The sequence below is a fragment of the Helicoverpa zea genome, chromosome 9 (assembly GCF_022581195.2).
Source record: "Helicoverpa zea isolate HzStark_Cry1AcR chromosome 9, ilHelZeax1.1, whole genome shotgun sequence".
In the NCBI taxonomy this organism is placed as follows: domain Eukaryota; kingdom Metazoa; phylum Arthropoda; class Insecta; order Lepidoptera; family Noctuidae; genus Helicoverpa; species Helicoverpa zea.
Genome location: NC_061460.1, coordinates 348546 through 355117, shown reverse-complemented (window position 1 = coordinate 355117; position 6572 = coordinate 348546). Strand labels below are relative to the sequence as shown.

The window sequence follows — 6572 nt, the reverse complement described above, 5'->3', positions numbered from 1 at the left end:
ATGTAATATAATATTACGAAGAAGTTTTTCAATAAGTTCTTTGTAAAGCATACCAGCATATAGATTGGTCAATATCAAATCCACCTCGGCCAAGACCAAAAGGAATTAAAATGGCACCTCTAATTTTACCATGGTTTTTATTCACTATCTCTTGCTTTTTATTCACTATCTCTGAGCTTAAAAGTGCAGTGCATGATGTTTCGCGCGTCGCATGGTGACAACAAAACAGCGGCATTGCCTGCGCGTGCGCCAGTCGGTACAGCTCGCGCGTGCAGCCTGCAGCTCGCGATTGCAACCCGTCGCAGTTGCAACCAGTCGCGGTAGCAACCAGTCGCGATAGCAACCAGACGCGGTTGCTCGACCATAGGAAGTGATATCGAGTTACTGATTGTGGTTCACTGTGTCATATAAATTGTTTATTTTTGTTTTTGTTGGTGAGTAGATATTTTTTTAATAATGTGCCTTTTTGTATCTTTTGACAAGGGGTTTAGACAACAGGCCCTTTGAGAAGGGATGGTTTCAATGTTAGACTAGATGATAAGAAGGCAACATTATTTCGAAATAGTGACAATAACCTGTAAGAAACCTTGACCCATTAACACTATAATGACAATATGTATTAACAATAAGCTACTGTAGGATAGGTTGACTCGACAGATCTGAATGTCTTTTCACTATACACTATAGAATCTAAAGGCATTCAGACCATTGAGATTTTTTTCTTTCTAGTTCCTTTCAATAGGAAAAGGTTAACATCGCTTCTTGATGTTGGACTAGATGATCACTAGAACTTTTTTTTAATTTTCTACTCATACACTTAAGGCGATTATCACACTGCTCCGCATGATGCAGCGTAGTGCGTGGATGCGTTTTTTTCCGTTGTATGGAAATATCTCCGTTTGTATGGAAAACACGCATAGTCCAACACACTGAAAATGCATCCACGCGCGTTCATGCGGATCACGCACATACATGCGGAGAAACACGCACCCCCGCGCGTAGGTGCGGGGCGAGACGCAAGGTATGGCACACTGAATCCCGCAATGCCGCGCGTGATTTTGAATGGGTGTGACGTGTATATTTGAAAATGGAACTCGCTGTGCGTGAATTTACAAAACGCACCTACGCGCGTGAGTGCGTGAAAAACCCGCACGATGATGCAGATCTGCACTCCCGCAGGAACGCGCGTAGGTGCGTCGACACGCAAGATGCAGCGTGATGCGGGGCAGTGTGAAGATCACCTAAAACAGAATAAGTCATAAGCAAAAATCCCCTTCACTTGAAAGTACGAACTTCGCCATATATTTCATGTCCCTAATATCGAAATCACTATCATAATTGACAAATAACACAATCAACATAAAGAAAGTATAGCGTAACGTATACATAGTAGTAAGAACACGTCTGTCGGTCGATAGCTAGCGTCAACAACATCAGCTGCTCGGCAGTGGAGCACGTAGCTTCGCCGCGATAGCTCCGTAAAGAAACATTATGGACCTTCGAGGCTTACTAGCCACTACTGTAACTGTTAGTGTTATGATTAGATACCCTAAAGAGTTAATGCCAAGGTAGGGGCCTGATGACCCAGCTAAAAGAAAGTCACGTTCTATCAAAACAGTTTGCAAAAATGTTGTCTGTATGTATAATATTTCTGTGTCACTGTCTCAGGCATTTTCAACTATGATCTCGAGTGAGTCTGCAAAGCTATGTTTTGGGCTTAAAAGATCCAACAAGATTCGTTGTAAAGAGTTAGGATTTTGTAAAGCTTTTTCTTAGCAACACTGTTATACAAGTTCAAACAACTTATAAATGAACTTATCCATATTTAAACCAGTGTTTCAAAAAGGAATGTCTCAAAAATGCCAAGTACATTAAGTGCTTGACCCGGTATCGTGGCCAAGTTGAACGAGGCGCACTTGCAATAATATAAATTGCTGTGCACTTGTATTTCTAGGTTTTACAATTCTACCGGACTGTGTATGGCAAGTCAGGGCCCTTCCGTCACACGCGATCCCGCGGATACCGACTGATAATCCGATACTAGAAAGTTCTTTAATTTTATTATTGGTTTTTATTTTGGGAGTTCAAATATTTGTCTATGAAGATAAGTAGGAAGTTACATTTTTGTCACAATCTTGGTCCAACACGAATTAGGTCATAAAGCCCTGTTGCTGGCAGAAATAGAAGCTGTGAAGATTATATTACACAAGTAACATTGTTTAGTCTAAGCTACTGCTGCATGATAGATTTGACAGCTAAGTTACATTTATAGTCATAGCAATCACAAATGGTCATCTTTACTAGTAGTTTTGACCTGAAAATATGCAGATCATCATCACGACGCACATTTAGGAATTTGCAAGGTAGATCCACTGATTACTAGTTACTACTTAAGTAGAACAATGAGTAGGAGTGATTCTAGTAATGATGATGGCAAAATTTGCAGTCTTAGAAATATAGTGAGAGTAATCAGCATTACTAGTTAACTAATATCGTAAGTCGACTAGTTTGGTAAGGTCTTGTGAATGTCGACCTCCCGTCAGTCTAGATCTACTAGAGGACGTACAGTTTAAGGTTCTGTCTAGTAATTAGCGCCAGTGTTTCGTAACCGATGCTAATTAATTATGTTGACTAATTAATGTCGAACCGTTTTTTAGCGCCGAGTGGTGATCGTGCAAGCAAGGTCGGGGGGCAGGGCTGTCTGTTTAGGAACGAATGACTCTTGCAGCGGGTATTGCATACATCTATTCGATAATATACTTACTTAGTTCCCAATATGCAATAGTAGGGGTAATAAATTCTCACCAAGAAAAAACACATAACAACCGATTATAAAGAAATTTAGATATTGGCTACACGCTACACTAAATAGTCTTCTTGAGTTGATGACCTCTAAGCTAACACCTTATGAATGAAAAACATCTAAATATACACGAGTCACGCGTACAGTCACACGTTCCTAACCAGGAAATAATTGTCTGGAATGAACCTGACTGAAAAACTTAATTGAATTTTTTATAAATTTTTAGGCAAATTGCGATACCTACATAATTTAAGCACAATTAAATATAATTAGATAATATGAAAGGTAATCTTTGGGAGCAATTTTCACGACAATCGAATTGGTCGCGCAGAGTTTGCCTCTAATTATACAAAAATTGGCCTATTTCTGTGACAGCGATTTCCGTGCAATTTGGGTATTCTGACCGATTATAGGTACCTACTCAGATGTTTTACTATGCCGCAAAAACTTATGAACATAATGTACATAATCATTACGATCAGCTACTATACTCAAACTTAAATCATTACGATCATCCGAAAGACGATGACTTATTTTCAGGTTGTTCCGATATTTTTTTTTCTTTATATTTTTGTGTTATATAAAAAGTACAGTCACATTCACAATATCTCCGTAGCTACTATATAACATTCAACCTTTTTAAGAAAATCTTTCACTTGCATTCAGTGTGTAATACGTTTCTCACCCGTTTCATAGACAAAAGCTAGTTACTAAATAGATGACTTGCAAAAAACTTCAAAAGCTTCGCAATAACTCAGGCTGAAGTTGAAAGGGTTATTTCAGTGGCACCATCAAATATCAGAGGCTCGTAACTGTTGCTCTTGTTTACAAACTTCAAGCTCTTTTGTGTTACAGCATGGGCAGAGTCTGTGCCACAGGCAGGGCATGTGCTTATGGGTGGTTTTGTATCATAACACTTATAAATATTCTGGTCCAAAATACATGATCATCCGAGCACTTTAGCAATGTGCTAGAAACACTGAGATTTGACCAAATATGGTAATAAGTAGGTAATATACTATAGTTTTCAATGACTAACTGTCTATTGAATGCGTTGGCTTATTAAAAAGCAAAACTTACCTTTTAACTTAGCCTTGAATGAAAATCTACCACCCTTGAATGCGACGACTACAAAAATTGTTATGAACAATTGTTGAAAGACGTTATTAAAATGAAAATATGTATTGTTAGTTTTTACAATTTTACTTATTATCCTTGTTTATAAACCTTAGTTTTGAATGAAACAATTGCTAGTTGCCTACATTGTTTGATTTAATTCATTCAGTCTTTATTTATCAGAGGTTTACATGCTTGTACGTAGGTACAGTGCATAGTAATTATGTAATTTTCGATAAATATATAAATAATAATCTTCATTAAAGCGTTTGTAGTGACTAATGCCGTTTTTTTTAAATAAACTGCAAATTTTATAAAATCGTTATTTTATGAAACATAAATAAAGAACAATGATTTTTATTTGTTTTAAAGGCATAATCATTTAAACAATTGTTGCCTTTATCGAGTTGCAATAACCTTTCCTTGACTGCGACATCTCTATGTTATACCGTTACTTAAAAAAAAACAAATGGACAAAAAATAAAAGCAAAAAAACAAGATGGTGTAATTTCTATTTGTATATCTTTCATGTTAATGTCAGTCATTTCCCTCGATCAGTAATTAATTGTTCCAATTACCAGTGATTATCGTTCGATAAGACAAATGGTAATATTGTTAAACAATTATAACTATGGGACTCTGTCTGTTCTCGGAAAATAGAAATGTTTATCGATTCACGCAATGCAGGCGATTTCAAGAAGGCTTACTTATTGCAAGATATAAAAAAAACACGAAGTATTTTTCTTTAAATTCACGATTACAAAGTCCTCCTAGTTCTTGGAATGATCATCGATTGATCTGATAAAAACTTTTGAAGTTTGAACAACGATGAGGACCTGTAATTTTTTGCGACGTTAACATGGCTTTATCGAAGAGAACAAACAGTTAAGTAAAGATATGAATATTAATAAAAAATCTAAAGGCTGCATACAAATCTACAATAACTAAAGCAAGTGATTTACTTAACTACAGTTAAAACTCTAGTAGTAGTATTATTATCGCAATAAAACTATTCACCGTGACATCCAAACTGGTTCTTCTGCAATACCCACGCGATATGTGTATGACGTCACAGCAGCACGCGGCGCACGCGCAGACCGCGCGCGCACGTGACTCGCGCGAGCAATTTGACATGCTGTGATGTGAGATAGTTTATCCACTGTTCTAGTATTCATTAATATTGTGACTACTGTTTATTTGTTTGTAAACAGTTTCTCATACTCATATTCTTTCACATACTTACCTAGTCCTTCATAACTCTCGATTAGAATTGCCCTACAATCTTTTACAATAATTACTTATTGGTTAACTCATTGTATTGTGAAGCCCAAAACCACAGATATTTATTTCTTCAGAATACTAAAAGTGCCTGCTAAAACAAACACACCAATATTCCGCCTACAACATAACATTTAAGGATAGGTACTGTAGCCAGGATAAATAAAATAACAACAATACATAATTGCAACAATGCTCACGTGCCAATAGAGGAAATACCTGATTAGAGGTAAATTAGCCACATTAAGTACATTACGATAAAATGTACAGATTTAAGGAAACAATGCAATAGAGCTAGTGTGGGATGTCAATCAGTATAATAACTATGATTATATAAATACCTAATTGGTCACACCGCATTCAGATTAAATTATGGCAATTATACTATACTAGCTGCATCCCGATGTTTTCCTGCGTTTTACAACTGAGTATTTCACTCGTCTGGATAAAAACTTGCGAGTATCTGTATCTGTATCCCGCAGAAGTCAGTCAAAATTCTCTACATATAATTGGTTCTGTTGTTCTATGAAAAATACATTTAATTTTATAACATTGTATTCAGTAGTTAGTAATCGAGTGGTAGGTTATATTATAATGATTAGTACATGTTCTAGTAAGCGTGTAATTAAATAATTAATAATTTGTTTGTACCTAGATTATTTGCAATGTGCCGTCCTTCTCTATGTGCCAAAAATAATGACATAGAATTTCCTAAGTCCCTATAATATTGTAAAATGTTCTACACAGTCTCAACATATCTCAAAGAATAATATGTCTTTAGCAATTCTGATGAAACCAGAAGATTGTCATGTAATCTGCTAACAAATTATTGTAAATTCATCATATTACCGTATGTAATTGTACATACATGACATTATGTGTATATAATGTTTGCAATAAAGATATTATGGCTATTTACCTGACTATTACCGAGAACTAACATTTTTTTCATATAAAATTAATGTCTTACAAGACATTCTGATGATTTCTTAATATCCATGTATTTAAATGTCCATTTTAACTTATTACTACATAGCTTACTGTCTCAAAAAAATGGCATGAAAAAATGCCAAAAATATGTTTCTTAATAAGTACCAAATAATTTTTACACAACTGAGTTCGCTTACGTTGAATACTAAATTAACTAACTTTTTAATGAGATTTATAGCTTCTAAGTTAACACATAAATATACAGAACATGGTGGTTAATTTATTAATTTATAACTGATGTAATACTGCTCATTTATTACATAGTAGTTGCCATAAGAAATAAATTACGCTTCTAATAACTAAGTGTTGACACAGACTGACGACAAAGTGCATCGATTTTTATTTATTAAAATGTATTGAATAATGGTGGTTTCCTTTGAGATTA

General features: G+C 35.4%; 1 protein-coding gene across 1 annotated transcript in view; it reads left to right on the top strand.

Moving 5' to 3' along the window:
• The first annotated feature begins 288 nt into the window (after positions 1-288).
• The window catches only part of LOC124632924 (sodium-independent sulfate anion transporter-like), a 55117-nt gene continuing 48833 nt past the window's right edge, over positions 289-6572 (top strand). Inside the window, exon 1 of the mRNA XM_047167938.1 lies at positions 289-434. The gene's annotated coding sequence lies outside the window, so the exon portion shown is untranslated. The remainder of the gene's footprint in view (positions 435-6572) is intronic.